The sequence below is a fragment of the Panthera uncia genome (genome assembly GCF_023721935.1).
Source record: "Panthera uncia isolate 11264 chromosome C1 unlocalized genomic scaffold, Puncia_PCG_1.0 HiC_scaffold_3, whole genome shotgun sequence".
Classification (NCBI taxonomy): Eukaryota; Metazoa; Chordata; class Mammalia; order Carnivora; family Felidae; genus Panthera; species Panthera uncia.
Window position 1 is genome coordinate 4,061,273 of NW_026057584.1, and position 27,633 is coordinate 4,088,905.

Sequence of the window (27,633 nt, forward strand, 5' to 3'; positions counted from 1 at the left end):
AACTTGTGACAGCAACAGTAGAAAACTGACACTGGGTAAAGAGGTGCCCGATGGGGCGCCTGTTGTGACAGGGCTCTTGGCAGAGTGTGACGGAACACTTTGCAGGTGAGACACGGGTCACCAGCCATGGCGCTCAGTGAAGGACAGGACGTTTCGCCCATGGCTGTGGGGGGCACTCCTGGCTCCTGTGTGGAGAAGACCGACGGAGCCTGGCATACTTGGGCCTTCCAGACTTTGTCTGGAACGTTCTCCCAGAACAACCAGTGGCTGTGGCAAATGGACGAGCTGCCCCATGGCTCCGTGAGCAGAGGCGTCAGTGACGAGAGCCCACATGAGACAATCCGGGACACCCCAATATAACTGGGGGGGGGTCTTGGCAGGGACGCTGGGTGCTGCTTTCATTGGAGGGAAGTTACAAGCCAGTAGAACCTAAGTATCTACGACAGACTGAAAAGTCTTTCCCAGGCTGATCAGGTCCAGGGAAATTCAAGATAAGGACCCCCGAGCCTCAGTTTCCTCATCTGTAAAAAGGGGGCAGTAATAGCCTCCCCAAAGTGTTGTTGGGGATGAGTTAGGCAAGATGAGTCCAGTGCGCATCTGGGCTCGAATGACAGTGACCCCTCAGTCCTTCCTCCTCTCTCTCATGTTCTCCAACTCTGCTTCCTTCTGCCGTGACACCACCGCAATGCGACACCCGTGGGCCTCAGCTCTTCCCGGAGCTTATAACATCTTTGGTGTCCTGTCGGAAGCCATGGCAGCCTCCTGAGCTGGTATGAGAAGTCACCTTTGCCGGGGGAACCTTGCCGCCCCCAGCCTGCAGGATGGGTCTGGCTGAGGAAGGCCTGGGAGCTGAGAGGAACAGGGGGGTGTCCTGGTGGGTGGTGCTTTCCAGCCAATATAGGCTTGTGTTGGGGTAGGGTGGGTGTGCACCCTGGAGACATTAGGTTGCCCTTCCGTCTGAATTCCAGAAGTGGGAGGGGCCTGCTGCGTGGGTCTGAGGCGCCTCTGAGCCCTCCGGGAGGTGGAGGAAGGCTAGGTGCACTTGTGCGGGAGGGGCAGGTGGGACCCCAGTACCCAAGCCTGGGCGCGGGCCCTTGGTGTTCTTGCGGGAATGCAAAAGACAGACCGCAAGGTGGCGCTCACCACAAAAGGATTCTAGGACCAGTGAAAGCTTCCCGGGGAATTTTATCTCTCCGTTCGTTTGTGATTTTCAAAACACAGCAATATGAACAAAAGAAATCTGAGACGTTCCCGGGCATTCGTTCCTTCCTCTTTTCCAATGTTTCCAGCTGGGGTGGACCACCTGATCCTGTGTTACCCCACGGTCTAGTCCGGGACAGCGGGCACGGACTCCTGGGAGCACCAGCAAGAAAATCCCCATCCGTCAAAGATCTGCTAGTGTGGAGGAAGACAGAAACACCCTGCCAGAGGCGACTTCCTAGATGCATAAGCTGTGTTACCCCCCAGAGCACCAAAAAGGGGGCAAAATCAGGGAGCCGGGCAGACCAGCCTTCAGAATGTGGTCTGAAGGTTTTCGCTTAATCTAGAAACTCTAGGGGTAGGGAGGCGTTTGGTTTTATGCAAAATTACTGTGTTTAGAGCATTACTATTCAGGGTGCAGTGCATTGCCGTGGGGCGTGGAATGAGGCCGGAAAGCCACCCAACAACAGAGACCGAGGAACCCCGACTTTGGAAATTAGGGAACAAGTGTGTTTTGTTTCCTCGTGGAAAATCACAGGAAAAGCGGGTTGTCACAGAATGTTTCCCTCTTATTCGAATCTGGATGCATTCGTGTGTGTGTGTGCGTACAAATGCAACGTTAATTTCAAGTGCTGAGATAGCCTCCCCGAATTCTGCCCGCCTTTCACGGTCGCGGGGAGCCCGCTGGGCATCGTGCGTAAGGTCCAGCCTGCCCGTTTCAACAAGCCCATGGTGAAGACACTTTATTCTCAGGACTGTCCAGTCTGGGTACCAGACGATATGGTCGGTCAGAGGATGCAGCCCCTGGTCTTCTGTCTTGACAGACCTGTCTTGCTCAGTCATCGGTTGGGGGCGTCCACAGGAAACGTGGCCTTGGTGCAAACGGTTAGCGGACAATAAGCCAGAGAAGTTCACCTGCAACGGGAAAGGAAGAGAAACACGGGCACTTCTACGAAAGGAATTCTCTTAGCAGTGAAATCTGCCGAAGCGAACATATGTGCATCTTGGTGGATATATATATCATTTTAATATGAAGTCTGTTTCAACCCTAAACAATGGAGAGATGGATTTATATGTATCCAAAAATGAGCTTTATGCATCTGCTAAATAGACAATATTGAAAATACCCAATGGCATGGCGTAACGTTCTGAAATGAAAATAGCGGGTGAAAAATGGCACATTTAAACAGTAATGATAGGTTTGATTAACGCTTCACCAGTGGCTGTCTCTGCACAGTGGGAGTATAGATAAAGTTTTTAATTTTTATTCTTTTTAAAAATTTTTTTAATGTTTTTTTTTTTTTTTTTTTTTTTTTTTTTTTTTTTGAGAGACAGAGTACGAGCAGGGAAGAGGCAGAGAGAGAGAGGGAGACACAGAATCTGAAGCAGGCTCCAGGCTCCGAGCTGTCGGCACAGCTTAACTGGACTGAGCCACCCAGGCGCTCCTATGCTTTCTTTCTTTCTTTCTTTTTTTAAAAATAAATTTGGTTTATTCTTTATTTGAAAATTAATTTTGAAAGCACCAGCTAGGGGTAAGGCTCTCGGAATGCTCTTCTCATCGTGGTGTAGTAGGGTCAGCACTGCTGGGCAGGGGACCCTCTCTTCACATACTGAAGCTTCTGCTGTGCTCACATAGACAAGTTCCCCCATCTCCCCCCGCCCTGAGCTGGGGACTCCCCTCTGCCCCTGCTCTAGGCGACGGACATGGGCAGAGCTGTGAGTATGACCCTATCTCCCCGGGGTGGGGGGAGTGAAAAGTGTAGGAACCCAGAGGCATGCCTCCCTGAGCTGACAGCCCTCACCAGACCCCTCTCCATGGGGGGTGGACATGACTTCCTGTGACCTCGCTCTGAGTCTGCTGGGCTGTGCCTCCAGCCAGGCTTGCAGTAAGCCCCTCTGTGCCCCAAACCTCCAGGAGTCCCTTCCCTCTGCGGGCGAGCAGCCTGCAAGGCATGCGGGTCCTACTCCATGGCTCAGCACGGATGCATTGGGCCTCCCCACCGGTGCCATTAAGGAAGCCGTGTCCTTGGACCCATAACAGCGAGGCGTGCGACCCCCAGGACTAAATTCTTCTCCTGTCACGTGACAACAGTGAGGTTCTATAAGCACAGACCCTAATCTGTTAACTACTCTTTTGGGTTATAATATGATCTCCTGGCCAATTACCTGGATTTTTGGAAAATAAATCATTTCATCTCTAAAGTTTTAGGCCCCTTTCTTTTCTGACTCTGGTGGAGAAAACTTGGCAAGAAGCAAACCTTGGCTGGCCATGTTCCTTCCTCCCGTGTCATTGCGGCCAATGTCACGTGCCCATGCTCAACGTAGTAACAGCTAGTTTGTCCCCCTGTGATTTTGCTGCTTAATGAGATGGATATAGTATGTCTTAATTAGAGGTCTGGCCTCATTTTGACAGTCGTTTGAACTCTATATGGTCTATGCCTTTTACATATTCCGGTGCTATCTTTATTTGTGGAAAAGTGAACGATCGCCTTCACAAACAGCCACGGGAAGCAAGCTATCTACCCCACGCGAGGAGAAGGCCTAGCCACACGTATTCCAGACTCCCGAGGGGTCCAGAGAGCAGCGAGTGGTGTCTTTGTGCAATCCCTTCCTGGTCTGCACCACAGCAAGGTGGGGAGGGAAGCCAGTCCATGCTGGCTCTCACGCGTCCTTCAAAATGATGCCTGGCCCCGTTAGTCCTGATTGAATTTTGAGGCTGAGCATATTTTTGCATCTAATTGGTTTCAGACGTAAATCAGGGACATGACTCACTACCAGGAATTCTTGAGGGCAGACCCTCAGGCCCCCCCCCCCCCCCCCCCCCCCGTCTTGGGCTTCCTTTTCCAACATCTGTGGGAACCCCTTTGCCTCGATCTTTCCTGTGAAGTATTGTGAAGATCCTCATGTATTAACCCCTTAACTCCCTCCCCTTCAAGTTCTCATTTCCTCTTGTAGGGAAGAACCCGTGGTCTTTTGCAAAACTCCCTTTCCTTCGTGGGTGTTGCCCTGTGGGCCAAGGGCAGGGCCGGAACCCGTGTTAGCATTCAGTATGATACATGCTAGTTTTTCCCCTGTTTTCTCTTCGGTGGTCTGCTGGGGGTACAAGTAAACACACAGGATGCCCCGTTAAATTTGAATTTCAGATAGGCAATGCGTACATTTTTGTAGAACTATGTAGCAAGTATTGCACGAGGTGTGGGTATCCTAAAAAAAAAATTATTCGTTGTTCATCCAAAATTCGAATTTGACTGGGATTCCGTATTTACGTCGGCAGCCACACCCTTAGAATGTTCCCCACTCTTTCCTGTTCTGCTGTACCTCACAGAGCCTACATCCCCTCACGTTCTGCATAGGTTTGGCGGACAGCAGGTCGGAAAGAAAGAACCAGACTACAGGTCCTCTCTCTTTTTCTGGTGGAGTTTCCGGTCACCACTGAGCTTTTCCATGGCTTTATGTAAGCAGTTTCCTGTATTATATTTCCTCTGTTTGAAATACCTGGAGTGTTTTCCGTTTTCCTGATGAGACCTTGATGGAGAAGCATATTTGCTGTTCATGCTTCGAGTTTCTCTGAGCAACCTGCCCTTTCTTCCTTCTGTCTTCCCTCTTTCCTTCTCCGCTCTTCTTCTCTCAGTGGCTTTCGGCTGTACAGACGATCCGTTGTGAGCCATAGAACAGTGATTTGTCACTAGGATTAAAGTGTCACGGTTGCTTTGCTGCTCTGGTCTGTTATCAGAAGAATGCAGTTAGAGCTCTCAAGGAGGGAAGAAGCCAGACGAGAGCTAGTCTGCTAAAACCCGTTCACGCCGTGGGATGGGCACCTGCTAAGTCTGTCATGAAAGAGAAAAAAGGCTGAGATGTCCTCCTGTAGAGCTTCATAGCTTCCAAACTTTGGTTTGTATTTCTTTCTTGATCGTTGTGAGGTCTGGTCCTCATGCATCCATGATGACAAAATAAAGTCACATTTCAACAGATGATAAGCCGTTAGTGTCATGAGAGATCCCGAACAGTTTAATTATGGAAAGTGGTGTCCTCAAACTATTTCCAGGTTACCCTGACAGGTGTCTGAGGGAGCTGGCCCCTGTGCTCAGGAATGGGCCTCGCCATCTTCAGTGTGGTCTCCGGGTCCTGCTTCCGTTCAGCTGCGGCTGTCCTGGGTCCCCATAGACCATTGCCCCTCCCCCGGCCCCTGTTGGGCTCTGCTGTGGATGTCAATGCTGTCTAGACTCCATGGTCTGCTTCAACTATGCAATGAGCTTGTCTTTAATTTCCGAAGCAAAGCAGAGAACAGGTGGTAACTTAAAAAAAATTTTTTTTAGGTTCATTTATTTTGAGAGAGAGAGAGAGAACAAGTGGGGAGGGGGAGAGAGAAGGAGGGACAGAATCCCAAGGAGGCTCCACACCATCAGTGCAGAACTGGATGTGGGGCTCGAACTCATGAACGCTGAGATTGTGACCGGAGCTGAGATCAAGAGTTGGATGCTTAATCGCCTGAGCCACCTGGGTGCCCCCAGATGTGGAAATTTGGGGGATAAAGGAAGAGAAAAATATCACAAGAAATGCTCAGAGATGCTCAGAGCCCCCCAGCTCGGCTCTCTCTGCCTTTGAGGGCAAGCCAACTGTCTGAAGCGTCCACAAAGAGATGCCACAGTTCCTCATTTTCTATCCCCAGAACCTGTTCCTGTTACATTCGGCAGTGGGACACCTCTCTCTCTTCCAGGACAAAACCTTTTTTTCCATAAGAAAACACTTCGAGGGGCACCTGGGTGGCTCAGTCGGTTGAGCATCTGACTTCAGCTCAGGTCATGATCTCGCAGTTCGTGACTTCAAGCCCCGCATCCGGCTCTGTGCTGACAGCTCAGAGCCTGGAGCCTGCTTCGGATTCTCTGTCTCCCTCTCACTGCCCCTCCCCTGCTAGAGCTCTGTCTATGTCTCTCTCTCTTTCTCTCAAAAGTAAACATAAAAAGGGGCGCCTGGGTGGCTCAGTCAGTTAAGTGTCCAACTTCGGCTCAGGTCGTGATCTCACGGTCCATGAATTCAAGCCCCGTGTTGGGCTCTGGGCTGACAGCTCGGAGCCTGGAGCCTGCTTTGGATTCTGTGTCTCCCTCTCTCTCTGTTCCTCCCCTCCTTGAGCTCTGTCTATCTCTCTCTCAAAAAATAAATAAACATTAAAAAAAAAGAAAAAAGAGAACACTGTGTGATGCACTTTTAGAACTGCTTACTATTAGAAACCTCTCTAACACTCAGCCAGAGCAGTGATGTTTTCGGAGCTCTATTACCTTGGATATTTCCTCGTTGGAAGAGGGCCTTCTTCCCTCAGGAAACTACCTCTGTGAGCTTTTTAATTATGCAAATGTGAGCAAAAAACAGTGAGCCTCAAAGGCAAACTCAAATACCTGTTCTTGACAGTAGAAACTACTAACAACCTAAATGATAGGTATTTGAAATCAGAAAATGATCTGATGGTATATAAAAAATACAGTTCATTGATAAATATCTTTTTAACCAACCCTTAGATTGAAGTAATGCTAATCCACTAACATTTTACATGTTTGTTTCATATTTCTTATTTTTATTTCTTTTTAATTTTTTAATGTTTATTTTATTTATTTTGAGAGAAAAAGAGAGAGAGTGAGAGAGGGGCAAAAATACAGGGAGAGGGGGAGAACCCCAAGCAGGGTCTGAGCTACCCGCACAGAGCCTGATTCAGGGCTTGAACCCATGAACCATGAGATCACGACCTGAGCCGAGATCAAGAGTCAGACGCCTGAGCCACCCGGACGCCCCCATATTTCCAATTAAAAAAAAAAAAGGCATCACAGATGAAGTTCAAGCCCTCTGTTCATTATCTCTTAGTTCTTTTCTTCAAGTCTTTCCCCACTCAGGCATCACCAGCCTCACGCTGATTTGGGTTTTTCCTATCTATACCTTCATGCTTTTGGTGTGTAAATTCAATATATAGGATAACTTTGTATATTTTTTAACTCTGCAAAAGGTGTCAGACAGGTGATTCTCCAAATTTAATTTTTTAAATCAAGGTTGTTTCAAGGTTGATGTTAATGTGCAAGATCTAATTATTAATCTCGCTCATGTCTTAAAATGGCGATATTGCCTCTCATCAAACGAGCTTGCTCTAGCTGTCAAGATGACATAATACAGATTGGATTTGCTTTTCTGCCTCAGACAGCCAAAAAAGCGGACAAAATATATGAAATGACGATTTTCAAGTCACTGGACATCAGGCAGTGGAGGACAGTGATGCTGTGAGATAGTGAATCAGTAACTGCCCTTTTTCCTGCCCTGAGAGAGTTTCCAGGCTATTGTACAAGGTGGTAGGGGACAATCCAGCAGAGCCTGGTGACCCCCTGAGTTGAGAAGAGATGAGGGTCCAGGGAAAGCATGGTGGCTGGAGCTTACAGGACAGGGAATCACACAGGGGAGAGCTTCACAGGGAGAAAACTCGAGATGGAGATGTGCCCAGCATCGCTCCCATGGATTCAGCAGAATACGGATTTGCATACGCGCTGAGGAAAGCTCTCCAGTCTGGGGAAAGAATCCCCCAAGGGATGTGATGAGGTATAACCGTGCTCTTCGTCCGTGTGAGAATTTTGCCCAGATTTGCACCAATGGGGGAGTTGTTGGATCGTGGGCTCATGGGTAACTGCTTCTTCTGTTTTACTTGTGCCGCTAAGGTGCCCACCAGGTGCCTGGAGAACCACCGTGAGCACCGGTCTTCGTCAGATTTCAATGCTTGCTTTTCTAATGAGTCTGGATGTTCTATTCTGTTGCGTTGTTCTGTTTGTCTGTTCTGGTCCCGATATAATGCTCTTTAAATTACATAGCTTATAACAAACTTCAATATCTATTGGACTAATCCTCTGCCTTAGTTTTTCAATGCTGCTGTAGCAAAGAACCACAATGTAGGGGCTTATACAACAGAAATTTACTTCCTCACAGACCTGGGGGCCGGAAGCCCCAACTCAAGGTGTCGCCAATGATGGTTTCCTCTGAAGACCGGAGGGGACGATCTGTCCCAGACGTTGCCTCTCGTTGGCTTCTGGGTGGCTCTGTTCTCCCCGTGTTTCCCCGTCTTCCCTCTCTGTACATGTCTGTGTCCAAATACCCTCTTCTTGTGAGGACACCAGTCATGCTGGATTGGGGCCCACACCAATTACCTCATTTTAACAGTCATCTCTGCAGAGACCCTATCTCCGAATACAGCCACGCCTGGAGGTGTCGGGGAGCAGGACTGCAGCCTGTGAGCTTTGAGAGGGACACAATCCAACTCCGATATCCTGTCTCCTACTTCGTCATCAGAACAGAATTCTAGAACCAGTGTCTTGAGTTCCACAAGGACAAGGCCAGCGGGACTTTGGTGGGTTTGTGTGGCACTGACTTTGGCAGAAATGACATGTTGGTGATACTGAACCTCCTCTTTCACAAATGTTATGACATATTACAAAATGTCTATAATATCTACCCTTTATTCAAGCCTGTTTTCTGTCCTCCAGGAGAGTTTAAAGTTTACTCCTAACGGCCAAGCATCATCTCTCTTCCTTGGCTTGCTGCCACGGTCCCTGCCCCGGCCCAGAGTCAGCCCAGCCTTTACCAGGCAGCCCGTGTGTGCAAGCTGCCGGCTCCCGTGTGACTGTCTCCGCACGTCTCGAACCATCCACCACTTCCAACCCTGTGTCTAGACCCTCGAGGTTTCTCAGGCACCCCGTGCTGTCACACACCACCATTCTTTTCCCCTGTTATTCCCAGTTAGACTCAATGCAGGCACCGCCCTCCCCCAGCCGCCCTCCCCCCACAGGAATCCAACCTTGGCCCAGACTCCTGACCACCTGCAGACCGAGCTGGGGGGCCCTACTCTTCGTCCTTCCGGCCACAGTGGAGGTGAGGTGCCACAGTGCTCCATAAATGTCTCGAGGATGGAGACGTGTTCATGGAAGCTCTTTGAGAACTCCGGCTGCATCCATGCAAACTTGGAAACCTCCAGACAGTAGCCCAGTTTGGCCTAGAGGCAGTTTTAACAAATAGCGATGGCACGAACGAATACAATAAAGCAGAAAGGCGATCTACTCATTTTCCATAGGTGATGTTTCCTTTTTAGAGACTGCCAGCTAGGACCCCTTCTCAGGATTAGCAGACCTGGGAAGTCAAAGGGCGACAGGAAAAGTGGGGAGGTAAACATCAGTTTAGGGAAAATCAGGTCCGCCGTGAGAGCTGACAACTCTTCCCGCTTCTTTTATTTTTTTTTTTTAATTTTTTAACTTTTAAATTAAATTAATTAATTAATTAATTAATTTTTTTTTTGAGAGAGACAGAGAGACAGAGCATGAGCAGGGGAGGGGCAGAGAGAGAGGGAGACACAGAATCCGAAGCAGGCTCCAGGCTCGGAGCTGTCGGCACAGAGCCCGACGCAAGGCTCGAACTCACAGACCATGAGATCACGACCTAAGCTAAAGTCGGATGCTCAACTGACTGAGCCACCCCGGGGGGCCCCTAACTCCTCCCACTTCTTAACCACCTCATTCTAATAGCCAGAACATTGGAGAATGGAAAGTGCTGGATAAATGTCACCGGGGTCTGTTGCCATCACAGAGTTTTCTTTGGGCGTTGAAGACAGCCTTCAGGACCATGGGCACGTCCCAGAGCTACACCCTTGAGGTCACAAACAACTGCGTGGAATGAAGCCAGGGGTGTCCCCTCGAGGCCCAGGCCTGGCAGGTACCCTCTCTCCACTTGAGCCTTGGAGCATTTTCTCTCTTTCCAAATCCTTGGGCGAGGAAGCGTCTCACTCTGGTCCTTGGGTACGGGCTCGCCTTCACGAGGGGGACTCCGTGTCTGTGCCGGGCCTTTGCTCTGAAATCAGTGAGCCCACTGACGGTTTCAAAACACCCCCAAGGCCACACGGTAAAGGTGACTCTTCAAATATGTTTTAAGTTCCTGGCTTTTGATGGCTTTTATCTTCTCGAAAGTAAGTCAGAGCTTCCGACAGGACTGTGAGGACAGTTGAGTACATGTGAGGATGTCAGTGAGCTGGGGGCACACTGGCAGGCTTCTCGCCAAGCACTTTTCTCTCCTGCCACCCACGCTGGGGCCTTTCTTCCCCCCACGGGTGTGTGAATGTGGTGGGGCTGCCCAACCATCCGTGTCTACGAACTATCCATGTCTGGGAGACATTCTCCAGTCAACCACGGGCCACCTTGCTCTCCTGTCTCATTCACTCTGGGAGGATGCTGTTCCCCAGGGACTCTGGGAAAACGCTGGCCCCCAGGGATGTGCCATTGTCATTTTGGGGGTAGGATGACATAGCCCCACTATCCCTTTGCATGGCAGAGGTGTCCCCCTTTGTCCTTGCTTGGAATGCCGCTGGGCTCAAGTGTGGCACTCAGGAGATTCTTCCAGTGGGGGGTAGAATATTCTAGAAAATCACCTTGCGTTATATTTGTGGTGGGTTTCTGCTCTTTGCCTGCTTGCCCACATCTTGTGGTGGTAACGGTCTCCTCGATTTCTTTTAGGAAGTTACCCTGTGCCTAATCCCTGATGTTTGGGTGGGGCTCCTAATGAAGGCTTCTCCCCAAATAGCTCTTCCAGGGTCATGCGTGGGGACTGAGAAACATCGCTCCCCTTGTTGTAAAGAACTTCTCATCACCCTCCATATGGTGGGTGCTTAGCCACTATTGGTAGTTTTAATCAGTCCATGCAAATATTTTAATGATGGGCACCCCCCCCCCACCGTTGTTAACTTCTTGTGGTAAACTTTAGCAATCTGATATCCTTGAGAATGTATTATTTCACCTAAGAGAATTTGCCAGAGAATTGAACCCTAATTTTTATGAACAAAACTTTTAACATTACAATCTTCCATGGGGCTTTGAAATATAACATTTTAAACAGAACATAGAGGAAACAAAATGAACTTAACCTTGTTTTTATGAGTCAGAATCGTCCTTCTACGAATCCGTCACTGCTCAGTGTTGTAACGTTATATTATGCACCAAAGTGGGTGGGCCAGAGAGCTCTGGTTGACATTCTCTGGAGCGCTTTTCTTCGTGCTTCCAAAACTTCTTTCTCTTTCCAGCAGCAATGGACCTCTCTTGCCACAGAGAGTATTTCCTTTCTCATAGGCTTCTGCATGCTTCCGGGAGATCAGGTATGTTTGAGTCAACACAGTGGTGATGTCAGGTGGGGAAGCGGAGCCCAGGTGATCACCAAAACCCCAGGTGTCAGTTCAGTGACTGAACAAGTAAATGAAGGAGGGCATGACAACGAAGGGACAGACCTCCCTGGGGTTTTCAAGCTTCATTGTACAAGTTTCCTTTCCATAAGCTACACAAATTGTACATGTTTTCGCGCGCTGGCTTCTTGATAACATCATTCAACTATTGAACATTGAAAAAATCCTAGGAGCACTGCCCGACTATCAACTGTCAAATTTCTTTGGCAAAACGTATTGAGCCAAAATTCTTACTTTTTTTTTTTTAAAAAAAAACTTCAAGTGTTTACTTAAATTCTAGTTAGTTGACATGGAGCGTAAAATTGGTTTCGGGTGTAGAATTTGGTGATTCATCCTTCTCCTATAATGCTCAGGGCTCATCACAGCAAGTACCCGCCTTATAAACCCATTGGCCATTTAGCCCATCAACATTGTGACTTGGATCATGTCTTTTAAGTAACAGGTTGCTCGTGTTGGATTTTTAGATTTTGGGTTTGCTTACATCTTCTTGGAAAGGGTCTAAACATGCCCTGGGAAACAGAACGTGTGCAGTCGTATGATGCCTAGGAGTAGGGATGCTTATTTGATACGAGCATGAGGTAAACATCGGATTCTGGCACGCCAGGGCCAGGCTTCCCTGCTGCCCTCCACGTCCTGGTTTATGTTACCCCTATCCTCTCTAAGGAAGCGACACCCATTATCTCCTTCCTTGCCATTCAGGCTGCTTTTCTTTGACATCAAAGATTCCTCTGTGATTTCTTTTCTTGGCTCTGCTGCTCACAGTGGAATATGTGGACTCAGCAGCAGTGGAATCTAAAGTCATTAAATATTCTAAATTCCCCATTGGGCATACGCAGCGACGTTTAACAAGCACTCTACTTCCCGTAGCTTTGTAAAAGAAAGGGACAGTTAAAAAGATCACAAACTTCAAAGCAATGAGGTCATCCAGTCGTAGTGCAAATGCTTGCATCTGCATGATTACAGCGGCAGAAAGGAAACATCCAGGTGATGTTTTGAAGTGAAATTGAATAAATATATGCCACTGAAAAAATAAATACTTGAAGTCACTACTGTGCTGTTGGACTAATTACTCTCCAACCTCAGCGAGATCAACAGAGGGGGACGCATGTCACATGCCGTCATTTGGAACATCTCCAACCGCTTCCATGGCATTCCGTTGGGTAGTTGGTGCTGTGCTCTAGGTTTTAGGAAAATGCACCATCTGTTGTTACATGACCTAAATTATCTACTAGGTCAACGCTTACTGAACACTATCATATTGACTTAACGTCTGTGGGGTCCACACTGTCCAGACATTCTCTTATAGACATATCCCAAAGTGGTTCTTTGATTGGAAAAGTAGAAATAAAGACATTAATTAAAAGAAACTCAATTGCACCATAGGTGGCCGTGTACATGGAGGGATTTAATGAACAGTCAACTTCTAAATAGAGAACCTGAGTGGGGGTTCTGCCTGGGACCCCCGGAAATGCCTCCAGCCTCTCCTGGATCAAAGACTCCGGGGATTCTCCTTCTTGTTCCAGTGTCATTCTCGAGACCAGCCGAACATGGATAATGGGCTATTACAAAGGGCTTTATGTACATTTCATTTACTTCTTAATCCAGCTCAGACGTTTGTGTTCTTTAAAAAAATTTTTAATGTTTATTTATTTTGGAGAGAGATAGAGACAGAGTGCAAGCAGAGAAGGGGCAGAGAGAGAGGGAAACCCAGAATCCAAAGCAGGCTCCAGGCTCCGAGCTGGCAGCACAGAGCCCGACTCGGGGCTCGAATCCACGAACCGCGAGATCATGACCTGACTCGAAGTCGGTCATGTGTTTGGAGAGATTAACCCAACACGTGGCTCAGAGATGTCGGATGGCACCCATGGCGTTCCTGCTTAGAACTGGGAACCGGGCCCGGTGCCTGGTCCCCCGGAAGAGGCGTGTGAGTGGGTGAGTGAGTGCTAACAGTCACGGCGGTACAGGGAGTAAGGGGTTATTACCCTAATCGTGTTTATGAGGCGACTGAGGTCTGAAGAAGACAGTTTCTGTGCTCAGTACTGGAGCTGCACCAAGGCCGGGGCTTCAGGACTGCAGAATGATACGGGCTTGGCCACCACCGTTTCCAGCCCCCTCCTCTGCTCTGATCTGCGTTGTCTTCTTCTCGGGCCTGGAGTCACCGTCGCTGATTACGGGAACTCAACACCACGAAGGTCACGTCAAAGCAGTAATTCTCAAGCAAGGCAGCATCCTGTGGATAGTACTTGGAAAGGGGTGAATGCTAAAAAATTTTTTTAGTTACATTATATTTCAGTGTGAACGAGAGAAACTGTTACTGGAAAATATAAGTAAGCTGTTTACCTGGAGGGTGAAGCCCGTTTTGCTCATGGTTATTATTGCCTAAGATGGGAATACACTATTTAAATTTTCAAATGAGTCAACTCGGAGGAAACATTAAGGAATTAAGACAGCTGTTTGCAGGGACAAGGCAAACATCATCAGGTGTCAGAAACTCTGCCCGATGTTATGCAGGGTTCACCCCACATGCGAAGCATTCTCTTTGATCTGTCCGCCCCCTTCTCCAAACGTCTTCTACCCACTTTGGGCCATGTTAAAAGTCTTCTCACGTGGAGGGCGACACCCCTTTTGGAGTGGGAAAAATGGCTGTTTTAGCTGTGTGACAGTAGTAAGGCTTACTTCTCTGTCTCACGGGGAAACTCTAGACTTGCCAGGGGAAGAGTTTGCTTTGAGAGGTGGGTGCCATTTGCAAAAGAGCCCCCCTCACCCCTAAAAAAGCAACTCTCGTGGCACCTGGGTGGCTCAGTTGGTTGAGCGTCCAACTTCGGCTCAGGTCATGATCTCATGGTTGGTGGGTTTGAGCCCCACGTCGGGCTCTGTGCTGACGGCTCAGAGTCTGGAGCCCGTTTCAGATTCTGTGTCTCCCTCTCTCTCTGCCCCCTCCCCACTCATACTCTGTCTCTCACAAATGAATAAACTTAAAAAAAATTAAAAAAGAAGTAACTCTCTGTCATCTTCTTTGCTTTCTTTGCAAAACATTCCCGCTGTCCTGAAATGGAAGGGATAAGAGGGAGTTTCTTCCCCTGCAGCGGGGAAGGGAGATTACTGCTTGTAGTGGAGTTGAGAGCCAGGTCCGAGAAGGGGCTCTTCCCATTATTATTAAAAATTAATAAGGGCTTTAAGGGCAGGGACCGGGTCTTATGAATATTGAAATTCTTTTCCCCCAAGATACATGCAAATCATGTAGCTTAGTGCTCAAGAATGCTAATTGAATGAGGAATGAATGAAAAGCTCTGTCACTATTTCCCCCCAATGTAGCAAAATGCCAAGAGAACTCATGCTTTTACAATTATGATGTACTCTTTTTTTTTTTTAAGTTTATTTATTTATTTGGGGAGTGGGAAAGAGAGAGAGAGAGAGAGTGCATGAGAGGGGAAGGGGCAGAGAGGGAAAGAGCATCCCAAGCAGGCTCTGCACTGTGAGCGCAGAGCCCAACATGGGCCCCAAACCCATGAACTGTGAGATCGTGGCCTGAGCAGAGATCAAGAGTCAGGTGCTTAACCGACTGAGCCACCCAGGCGCCCCTACGATTACGACGTGCTCTTTAGTGACTCGAACACAGAGCTGACCTTCATGCTAACAGTACGAGCCTGCTTCTGAACTTTCACATTGGAATGTGAAGTTTGGGAGAGCGAGTGATATGAAATTATTTCTTATGTAGTAAGCAGGTGCTCAAGAAACATTTACTATTTTTACGGAGTTGATCAGTATCCCCTCAAAATCCATGCCTGCAAAAGACGGGTGAATGTGACCTTATTTGGAAATAGGGTCGTTGTTGGGGTCACCAGGTTGAGATGAGGCCACTGCAAAGGAGGGTGGGGTCCTGAATCCAGAAGGACTTCTGTTCTTAGGAGAAGAGGGACATTTGGCACAAAGACACAGACACAGGGAAATTCTCCACGACAGAGGCAGGGATTGGAGTCACATGTCCATGAGCCAAGGAGCACCCGGCATTCTGGGTTAGGTAGCTTAAAAAATAAATTTTGTGGACATTTCAAAGCAGTCTGCAAGTTTTCCACGATTTACAGTTTTGCTTTCCATACTAATGATACTTTAGAAAAATTAGCACAGAGTTGGCATGTTCCAGAAAACCACTTTGTCCATGTTATTTCAAGGCCCACATTTACATTTATCACCACTTCTGTGCCCTGTGGTCTTGTACACTAGGCTCAATGTCACCTGGCAGCGTCCTTCTGTCTGCCATTGTCTTGGTGTTGAAGGGGAGACTTCTCTGTACCCAGGATCATCCTCACAGACGAAGACTCCACTCTCCTGTCATGTGACCAGGGAAAACTTTGATCTGACATCATTTAAAAGAGCTCAGATTGTAGAGTGAGACTCTTTTCGATTGTCCAGGCTTTAGATGAGCAGAGGCCTACTTGATATTAAGGCTGCACCAACCAGACATGAAGTCCTATTTTACTTACAGCATGGAGGTCTGCAAGCGCGGCGGGTGAGTTCGGAGCTCGCCTTACCCCTGGGGTGCAGATGCCAGGACCCAGGCTCGCGGGGCCGTGCCTGCCAGCTTGCAACTTCACCCACTTTCCGTGGAACCCCTTACAGCAGGCGTTCGGGGGAAAGGTTGCAGGAGAGGGGCCACGAGTGACTCTTCGATAAAGGGTGTCTCACGGCAAAATTCAACTGAGTAAATTTTAAAGATCACTTTGGATTCAGTCAACCGTTCATGAATCGAGCAGCAGCCCACGAGCAAATAGAAAGAAATTCCGAGAAGGGTACAAAGTGAAAGATTTGAGAGGCACAAAGGGTGGGACAAGGAAGTTGCTGGCAAAGAGAGGATTGTTGATGTCAAGGTCACCTTCCTTTAGGGGACGACAGAGGTCTACGGGGTGGATTACCTTCTATCAGGTGGATTAGCTCACTGGTGCTGACCGGGTAGTTCCAGATGGACTGGTTTAAGATTCCACTCCTGGGAGAGGTTGAGCCTGCAATTAGGTCAGGTTGTAAGTCTTGGTTGGATGACGTGAGCTTAGCCTAAGTGACTCCATCTGGAGCCCATTGTGTGTGTGTGTGTGTGTGTGTGTGTGTGTGTGTGTCTTTTAACAATGGCATATTTTTTTTTTTTATTATTGCATTTTGGAATATTCTTTATACATGATTGGCCTGTCAACATAATGGATTGGCAGTTAACAAGAACTAGGAAAGTGCACTTAAAAAAGGGTAAATTATGGCAAAGATGACATTGGTGATTCAAACAGTGGTCCATCGAGCCGAGCTATAGAACGTACTCCAGTCAATGGCATGTAAACAAAGAGCCACCGGTACATTTTTCGACTCTTAAACCCAGAACTGGCAATTTCATTTTAGCCAAATAACGCAATCAGTCATATGGAATGATATCATTGATCTGAAGTTTGTTCCTGTGAAGGCATTGCTTTGTGTATGTCCTCTGGAAATAACAGTTGCCGGTGAGAAGGGGTTGTAACTAGCTTTAAGTCTGTACGTACTTAAGAGACATTGTAATGAAAGAGTTTGTCAACCACAGGAATCTATGAGCATTATTTTCCTTTTAACGCAAATCACTCGAATTTGAGTGGATAGCCCTCATGGCATTGTAGTCTTTTCTGCATTTTTTTTTCAAAATTCGACCATGATGTTTGCAGTCATTGCCTGTGATTATAGAGGAAGTACATGGTCATTGCAACACGTAATTGTTACATACAGAGAGACTAAAAGAAAATGAGAATTGCTTATAATAAGTCTACTTCCCTTACCATGTAATACCTCATCTTTTGGGGGTTTTCTATGAGTATTCACTTTAATAAAGTAAATCCGATATGGAACCATAACAATTTCTTCTATAATCTGCTTCGATCACTGAGGAGATGCTTGTGACTGTTACAAGATGTTAAAATACAACTTTTCTAACCGAGAGATTTAGCAGAGGATAGCACAACACCACCAAGAGTCACTTTCCTGGGACACCTGGGTGGCTCAGTTGGTGAAGAGTCTGACTTCGGCTCAGGTCACCATCTCACGGTTCGTGAGTTCGAGCCCTGCGTCGGAATCTGTGCTGACAGCTCGGAGCCTGGAGCCGACTTCGGATTCTGTGTCTCCCCCTCTCTCTGCCCATCCCCTGTTCGGGCTTCTGTCTTTTTCTCTCTAAAAAAAAAACATCAAAAAAAAAAGAAAAAGACTCAATTTCCTAAAGCAAGGAGGGAAGAGGCCTCTGGAGCAGGCCGTGCAAGGTGATAATGAAGGAGTTTACTTGCATTACCCTTCGCCCCAAATCTATGCGAATTGAGACCAGGTAGGGGCCCGCAGAGGGTGAGCCGGGGCAGTAAGCCAACAAGACGGCTGTTACCTGAACCCGACCTCACTGGGACCCTGACCTTGGACTTCCAGTCTCCAGAACTGTGAGAAGCAAATGTCTGTTGTCAGCCACCCAGTCTATGGTACTTTGTTACAGTAGCTTGCGTTGACTAAGTGTGGGCTCCAGGAGGCAGGTGGCAGGGGACCTGGGACCTTAGCAGGGGTTCTGGCCAGTCCTTAAAAGATTACTCTTTCTACCTATATGGGGACCTCTCTCCCTCCCTCTCTCTCTCTCTCTCTCTCTCTTTCACACACACACACACACACACACACACACCCATGGAATTGATAAAGAGAGAACAAAGGTAAAACAAACTAGGGAGTAAGGGAGGGGACAGAGGAGAGGTTCCTGTGAAGCAAGTTCAGATTTGCTCCCTTTCCTTGGTGGTCACAAACACAACGATTTATGGATCCAAGAAAACACCTGCCACGTGCTATTAGGTGTAAGTGATGGTTGGAACACAGCCTCAGGTCTGGCTTGTAGGGTTCGCTTCAGATGTGAGAAATCTCAAAATGGGCCAGTCTTCTCGCTGAACAGTAATACCGGACAAGCGGCCACCTGAGGCGACTCTTTTCCTGGGCTCATCTACTGTCCCCGGAAGACACTCTCTTGGGCTCTGGCCGTGGGATAGTTTCCTATCAATTAACAAGCGCCCACGCAAATGTATTTAAACTTCACAAGTCTAACCTTAGCATTATCAGAGGCATGTAAACGAAATCCAACTTGCTAATGATTCTAAATGTCCCTTTGCATTTTTTCCTATAACTATCTGTATATTCCAAAGCCTTTTCTCCCCCCCCCTTCTTTTCTAAAAACAGAGGGCCAGATGCGCAGAACTGCAAACATACAAAAATGCAGGTGGCAGTTATGTGTTATGTATTCTCTGGGTGGATTAAGAAACAGAGCCCACTTTGGAAGCCGGTGTGCGTTATTTTCCACCTGTTCAAACACTGAGGTTTTGGACGCGGGGTGCTGCTGTTAACCACAAACTGCAAAGTCCTCGCGGCCGGCCTGCTGAGTCAGCCAGCACCCTCGAGGGGGTCCGTGCAGCCCGCGGTGAACGCGAAGCCTCCTGACACGGCCGCTGGAGAGGTATGCGCGCGAAGAAGTGATTTTTTAAAGGTGTGATTGCAAATGTAAACAGTGGCCAGGCATTTCCAAAGTGGCACAGCGTTCCGGGAAGGGAGTTCTCGTTTCCTGCAAGTCTGCCTTTTTGTTTTGTTTTGTCTTTTCAATTAATGGAGAAGCAAGGGAGTTCCGGAGCTCAAAAGACTTAAGTCAGAGCTTAAAATTTAGAGAGTCTGACAGCTCTCAGGTGGCTAGTCTGGCATTTCGGGGGCTGGGAGGTGATTCTCTGACTTCTTGCCCAGAGCTCCGCTCTTTGATTTCTCAAGAGCTGCTGGAGGGGGAGGCCTGCGGGTCTCCAGGCATAAGGGGAAGGGGCTTTGGGTGCTTTAGGTGAGCCCCGTTGGGTTGATGTCCACAGAGGCTACACGAGTCAGCTTTGTGAGTACAAGGAAACTTCCATACTCCTAACGGGAACAGTGAGGATGTCTTGCCCCGTTGGCTTTCTGACAGGCTGTGGAGTCAGTCCTGTGGCTAGATGCTGGTGTCATCGCTTGTACTAGGTATGTGACTCTGGGCACATCGTTTAAATGTTCTCAGTTTCCTCATCTGTAGGATGGGGGCAACATTGCCCACCTCATAAGCTTGCCATGCAAATCAGGTGCAGGGCAGTTACTGGCCCTGGGCAAGCTACTCTCAGTAGCAGCTGAGAGTCACTGCTGTGTGTATTTATTATCTAAAGGAAAATCCCAACAGAGGAATGCCCTGAGGGGTTTCAATCATCCTCGGACTGGATTCGGAAGAGAAATGATGCATGTGGTGAACCGTATCCCGAGGATCGTTTGTGGGAAAACGTATCCTGGGGATCGTTTATGGGAAAACCAAGGCTCAGGGTGCACATCGAGCTTCATGTCTCCTGGACTGGATTCATATTTAGAATTTTCTTGCGAATTACTTATTCTGTTGTGATGGATGCCATTGCCAGATGCTGCATGACACATTTACCAATAGCCACAGACAGAGGGTCTTAGTCTAGTGTGGAAAGTACCTTAATCTTGTGAGAAAGAAAGGACACATGGGTGATGGATAAAAAGTGAGAGAATGACATGGAAATCCTAAGGAAGCAATGAGAAAAGGGAACGGAAAAGGACGGAAAAGCTCACTCAGAGGACAAAACACGGTTATAGAGCCTCACACGTGATCTGAAAGGCAGGGGCCTCAGAATCTCGTTACTCCAGAGATCACTGAAAAATTATTAACAGAAATATTGCAGCCAACCAGTGCAGTTAGAGGGAAAACAAATTTACTGTGTTCCAAGTAGAAGACTGTAAATGAGCAAGTGCTCAGGTTTGGATTGGACTCAAATTCATTAGCTTTCAATGACCTTGGCAAACTTATAAAAATCACCATCAACTCGGAATAATTATTAAATGCCTAACTGCACAAGGCATTGGATTCCTGATTTAAAGAGGCCTAATTAGTGAACGAAGAGGAGTCGCCCAGGGGGAAGGTTTGGAATCTCCAGGGGGCAGAGAAGGAGCTGTGGGCAGTGGAGGGAGGCAGGGCTTTGGAACCAGGGCGAGTGTGCGTGCGGAGGATGTGGAGGCTGGATCGTGGGTCTCTCTGGAGTCTGTTTATGCTGTTTCCCTTCTTTTGTCATATTTTGTAATCCAAAAGAACAAAGAAAACATCCAGGCCAGAGACGCTTAGGAGTGTGCTCTCTCTGGGTGATCAGTGGCCTTTATTCTCGGTCCTTAGTGATGTCACTGAGTGATCATTTCTTCGGACTCTCTTAGGAAATAATCTTTAGCTGGTAGAAACTAATTCTCCTTTAGAACCAATATTAAACTCCTCTTGTGATAACCATGATGTTACCATGATGTATTTATTTCTCATTAAACAGCGACATCCTACAAAATGGAGTTAGTTTGAGACACTGGAAATTTTCTTAAAGGAAAGTTCCATGTGTAAACAGGACTGACTCAGACAAGTGTTTTCCAAAAGCCAGTCTGAGGACTTTCAAAGGTTTTCTGTACATATTTGCAGCAGAAGGACATCCCCACTGTGACCACCCGGGGAAATTTTCCTTCGTTTGTTTATTACACAAATGTTTGTGTCACGCCCGCACTGAGAAGAGAGTATATAACACAGACTGAAGAATGCAGTGATTATCCCGAAGATTTTCTCTGTGTGGCAAGCTGGGAAGGCTTCCTTGAGGATTTGAAATCCGGATTGGGCTTGGAGAAACACACAAGGTCCCATCCTGGTGGCCACAGTAGGGATGGGTGGGCTTTTGAGGAGTGGGCCAGAAGCATAGAACTGCAAACAAAAAATGCAGGTGGCAGTTATGTGTTATGTATTCTCAGTGGCCTGACCTTCCCAGGGGGTGCCCATTGTTGGAGTGACAGGTGACAGGGCAGGGCGTGGGGATGGACCTGGAGGGTCGGGCAGAGGCCAGACCATGCCCCTTAAGGAGCTGTAATGGGAATGTGCAGGCCACGAAGAGCCAGAAAAGCATGTCAAGCCAAAGAGATTAGCAGTCTGGTGTTTAGAGGCAATGTTGACCGGGGAACCGTACTCAGGAAAGCCGGGTTCAGGTGTGGGAAAACCAAGGGGCAGTGACTGCAATAGTTCAGGCAAGAGGGGGGTGTCGCTGGATTAAGACAGTCATGCGGGTGGCGGGGAAGGTTGAACCTGAAAGACGTCCAGGAAGGGAGAGTCCTCAGACATGGCTTCCTTTGTGAGCCCTTGGTTTCTAGATGCAGAAACTCTTGCCAATCAAGATAGGGCATGAGGCAGACGGGGTTGGACATAATATAATCTGTCTGTATTGAGATCTAGAAACCTGTGAGGCCCAGAGCAGCTGGATAAAGGCAGGGACCTATAGCAGGAGTAGTTTGGGTCCTCAGAAGGTAGGTGGTGGTGAAGCCCTGGGACCGGGAAGAGAATATTCTCAGGAATGGGTGGTCACTCAGGAACGAATGACAGATGCAAATTGCAGTGGTTCGGGGCTTGCTCAGGCCATTCGGGTAATGCAATGCAGTGGGATCGGGTCTCCTGGGACCTCCGGGTCCAGGTCGCCTGACTCTATCACCTGTGCTGCTTTTCCACAGTCTTGCCTCATGATGCCCCAGAGCTTATGTCACTGCTTTGGTTACTCAAAAAAGCTACATTTGCAGGACTTAATTTGTTTTCAAAATAAAAGTTTTCAGACTAATCACAGTAGAGATGGCCTTTTCATCACTCACAAACTAAAGGCATTTTCAAAGCTTATTTATTTATTTTGAAAGAGGGAGAACAAGTAGGGGAGGGGCAGAGAGAGAGGGAAAGAGAGAATCCCAAGCAGGCTCCGTGCTTCAGCTCAGAGTCCAATCTGGGGCTCGAACTCACGAACTGTGACATTGTGACCTGAGCCGAAATCAAGAATCAGAATCTTAACCAACTGGGTCACCCAGGTGCCCCCTAGTGGATGCATTTTTGACTCAGGGAAAACAGTTTGTTCATTACTGTTGAAAATTTAGACCAGAGCAGTGGATTTCAAACCTCCTCCCCAACAGCAGATAGAACGTTTCTGCAAATTTGAGTAAATGGATAACAGATAAATTTGATTAACAGAGGAAAGCGGACTATTTTGCCTGAAGGAGGGGGATGGGTCCGTATTTCTACCTATTCAGGTATCAGTCTGCCCCCTTGCTCCCTGGCAGAGAAACCCCTGGACCAAACGATGATCCTCTAGCTGGGTTTTCCAGGATTACGAAAGGCTGTGGCTGGAAGTCAGAGGGAAGCACGAATCGTCGAATGCTGAGGTCTGTAAGACACACGGGCACGCACACGCGTCTTGATGCCTAGGTCTTTTTTTAAAGTAGTCTCCATGCTCAGTGCAGAGACCAATGCGGGGCTTGAACTCACCACCCTGAGATCAAGACCTGAGCTGAGATCAAGAGTCAGATGCTTAACTGACCGAGCCACCCAGGTGCCCCCCATAGGTCTTGAAAATCAAGGGTGGCTATGAATTTAACAACAGTCAAAATTGAGTTGATGTTAAACGTCAGCGGCTGGCCCCTTCTTTCAGATACGCTCAATCTTGTCATACGTATACAGATATGGCCAAAACGAGCCCCTAAAATCACATCCATGTGTTACACCTCTTCCTGCCTAACTACGTTTAGACTTCCCACATCTGCAATCTCTGGGTGCTCTGGGATCGAGGCTTGGAGTACCTGACTGCTCATCGATCTGAAGTCAGCTTTATTCAGAGGCCAACGCAGGGCGTCAGAAGAGATAGGGAAGTCCCCGTGAATGACCGCCACGCACGTGGAGGCTGGGATTCCACAGGGGTAGGCTTTGTGGTCAGTTCAAAGCAAGCAGCAGAGTGCGCCATCCTGCATTTATGTTCACATCAGGACCATATTGCAAAGTGGATGCAGACAGTGGGAGTATTGTTGTATCGCTGCTGGAGTACCAGGAGAGTGTGGATGGAAGCACGAGGTGAGCTATCAGAGAAGAAATGGGAAAGAAGAAAATTCCCAGGTAATTGCTTGCTATTCCCACCACGTCTTTCATTGGCTACCCACCCAGCTTCTCTTTCATGGGTCTTCTGATGAGAAACAACTCGCTTTGGGTATATTGAATCCCCTGCCCCAAAGATTCAAATTACGGGGCAGTTGTTCTCAATCTTCCCAAGTACAAAGATCCCCGTGAGGCTAGCAATGTGGGGACCTTGTGCAGGATGACGGTGCCGGTTGGTGAAGACTGACTAGAAAATACACATGTGAAGATAGTTACATGAGATCATGACAGGTCAATCCCAAAATGTGCATGGGGACGTTTTTAGAAGACAGTCAAGCTTTGGTCCATGAAACTTCTTTTTTTTTTTTTTAATTTTTTTTTTAACGTTTATTTATTTTTAATACCCAAAACACAAGGGGGGGAGGAGAAGACAGAGAGGGAGACAGACAGACAGACAGACAGCACGTTGGGGAGGGGCGGAGAGAGAGGGAGACACAGAATCCGAAGCAGGCTCCAGGCTCCGAGCTGTCAGCCCAGAGCCCGACACAGGGCTTGAACCCATAGACCGCGAGATCATGACCTGAGCTGAAGTCAGTTGCCCAACCGACTGAGCCCCCCAGGTGCCCTGCATGAAACTCCTACTTAGTGTGCCAGTGGCATGTGGTGTGGCCACGGCGACCACAAGACCCCTTGAAGTAAGACAGAACTCTGATGTCCCCAGGACTCTGCCACCCGCACGTTGGGAACCACCGCTCCAGGAAACAAATCCTGGGATGTTTGGTTTCACAGCTAATTTCCCATGAAAGGTAGAAGTGAATCTTCCGATGCCATGCCTCCCTTCATCTGTCACAATAACAAAGTGTTCAAAGGAGCAAACGCTGCTCCGAATGGTCTACACCATGGAGACCACTGTGATGCAGCAAAAATGTGTTACCACTGAGAATGGCAATGCCACATGGGAGACGTGATCAGGCTGATGTGTTTTAAGCCTATAGCAGTTTGTCACGAACAGAAATAGTCCTCCTTGCTCTGGGCTCTGATAAGAGCCGTGGAGCCAGGATGTTGACTCATGGTTGTGTGGGGGCATTTCAGAGGGAAAATAACAAAGTAGGGGGCCGGGGGCCTGTTTCTAATGATCTGAATTGATTTAGATACAGAGCTTAAAAAAGAGGGAGGCTGAGTCAAGAAGGAGGCTGAGTCCACAAAGGCCTCCGCCGGGCAAGCCAGGAAGCCGATAGAGAGGCATCTAGACGCTCCGATGTGTAGGTGGAGAGGGACTGTTTGCTTCTTTGGGGCTTTAGCTCGTTTAGCGAAGATTTAGGGGTATGGCGCTGGGCACTTCCAGGCCCCTGCCCTGGTAGAGCCTATGTTCTAGTGAGGTGTGTGTGGGAGGGGACAGACAACGAGCAAATAAACAAGTGAACGGGTAGAAAGCCGCCCGGCGCTCAGTGCAGTGGGGAGACGGAGAAGAGGGAGGAGAGGGTGACTTAGCACGGGGTGGTCCGAGGTGACGGTGGAGCAGAGGCTGCAGGAAGTGCAGCCAGGCGGCTCTGCAAAGGGGGGGTGTTTCAGGAGGAGGGCGCGTCATGTGCAAAGGCCCTGAGGCGGGGGCAAGGAGGCGGGCATCATAGGCGGGGATGTTAGAAGATGGGGTCAGGGGATCAAGAGGCCAGACCATGCCGAGTCTTGAAGGTCATGGTGAGGAGCGCGCTGAGGGGGCTGGGGAACCAGGGGAAGCTTTTGAGCAGAGGAGGGACACAACCCGACTGAGGTTTGCACTGCACCGCCCTGGCTCCAGGAGGCGCCCCCGGCATGTGCGTGGAACTAACGGTCTGACCATCACCTCGTCCCAGATGGAGATCAGACTGCCCCTGGGTAAGATCATAGACACAGCCCAGGCCACTCCTGTATCCTCTTTGCCCTTTCCGGATTCCACGTCTCATGGGGCCAGTCAGAACAAGAGCCCGGGGCTTGCGACGGGGCTCCGCCCTTGGAACTGAACCCATGGGCAGCACCCCGAATGTTGCACCCCAGGCCTGCACTCGGAGCGAGGCCTTCCCTCTCCATAGCTGGGATGCTCCTATTCTCCCGGGCATTTTGAAATATCTGATGAAGCCCTTGGACATTGGCTCTGGATGTCCACACCTACTTCCTGGATGCCCTCGCAGCTTTGACCTGCGAAACAGAACTTTACCTGGTAACGACTGGTTTCAAACAGCTGTGCTCCAGGCGTCCCCACCCAGCCCGGATCTCAGCTCCGCTCAGTGCCTCTCGGGGCCTCTGCCCTCCCAGGCCCGCCTCCCTACCACCCTCCTTCCCCCCTTCCCCGTCACCTTAAGCTGCCACAGGCGTATGGCCTTAAATAAGGCAGCCCGTGGCTTGGGTCCCACAGAATCGAACTGCTTTGCGCCAAAGGCCACCGTAAAACTTCCGCCATGAGAAGCAAATACAGTTGATCTCCAGAGTAAGAGCTTTTGTGATGTTTTGGAGCACTGGGTAGTCCACATTCCAGACATAATTTTATAAAAAGACTCACTAGACCATGCAATGCTGTGTCATCAAGCAGGCCTTTTGTAAGTTCGCTGTTGTGCTCAGGTTTGAAGCAGTAAATGCCTTCTCGTCACATTGGAGAATTACGAAGCCATCAAGCCCGGAGCCCGAGCCGCGTGGGCACCATCCACGCGATCCGTGTGTCCTGATCACTGGTCTTGGCATGGGGAGCCCAAGGGCATCCTGCCTCTGTTGTCCCGGGGCTCCCGGTTTCCGGGGGCAGCGGCCCAGGTACATGGAACCAGGGCTTTAAGCCGAGTGTCAACAAAGTGCCAGGATGGCTCAGAGCAGGGTGACTAATGTCCTGGAAGGGGGGGGGGGGGGGGGTGACGCTAGAGCCTGGAGGTGGAGCAGGGGGAGAAAGAGGAAGGGGTTGGTGACGCCGATGTCACAGGCTGCTTCCCAGTGGGCGCCGTGGCGCGGCTGGCGGCCGCAGCGGAGTCCCTGCCTGCATAACTTGCTCTTGACTTTCTTCAGAAGAGCCGCATCCTCGGGGCTTATCCATTTGAGGTCCAGAGAGTGTCCTGCAGAGCATCAGGATACGCCAGAAATTATGTCTGGAAGTTTCCGTGCGTGTGCGCTTTGCCTGAGGAGGCTCCACGCTATCATGTGATTTGCAAGAAGTCCACGTCCCTGCGAGGTCCTGAACATCTGCCCGGGGCCTGCTCCCCTCCGTGTTCCGTTTGTGACCCACTTCCGGTCAGTGGCCTCCCGTCCCTGAATCACGCTGAGATCTCTTGTGCCTCTGGGCTGCGGCCTCAAGGTCTCGTGTAAGGTCCCCGCAGCCTTTCGGCCTGGCTGGTGGCCTGGGGCACGGCTGGCGGGGCGGACGGGACCAAAGCGGCCTTGTCCGACGGCGACTCTGCCCTCCGTTTCCCTCGGATTTCCACGAGGAGGCGTCTGTGCTGAGGTTTGCGACAGAGGTACTGAGGCCCCAGGGTCAAGTGTGTTCACCTTCGGGCTGTGGCCTTGTGCACCTGCAGGAGGAGGGAGGGGGGGAGGCGGCCGGAAGAGGGCCGCACCCGCTGCCAGGACCTCGGAGGAAGACAGAGGCAGTGGTGGCCGCCAGGGCCAGCCGCCCAGGGCCAGGCAGCTGCGGACTTGGGCCCAGGCAGCTGCGGAGCCCCAAGCCCTGGCATCGAAGGGAGGGGTCTGGCTCTGGTTCCGCCCCGACTGCGAACCTTGGGCAAGGGCCTCACGTGTTTGCACGTCTGCTCTCTTGATTGCACGTGGGGAGGTTAAGTTCCCCACAAACCAATTTGTCCCGACAGCTCCCAGGTTTATGTCCCTGAATTGGCACAGACTAGGCCTTTCGAAGATGTTAGTCGAGTTGGACTGAATAGTTTTCGGGATGGTATTTTCACCTCTGCATCATGCCCCGTGTGGCCAAAAAGGGAGCTTGAACCAACGCAACAAGCGCCCAGCGGCAAAAACACACACCCCAGGCCTCCTCCCGGCATCAGCTCAGCCAGAAAGTTAGCACTTGCTTTGAAGGTGTCCTGTGGGTAGTGACGTTTTCTCTCTTTCCTCTTTTACTTTTCTTCCTTTCCCTTCCCTTTTTTCTCTTCTTTTCTTTTCTTATCTTTCCTTTCCTTTCTTCTTTTCTTTTCATTTCTTTTCTTTCCTTTCCTTTCTTCTTTTCTTTTTTCTTTTCTTTTCTTTTCATTTGTTTCCTTTCCTT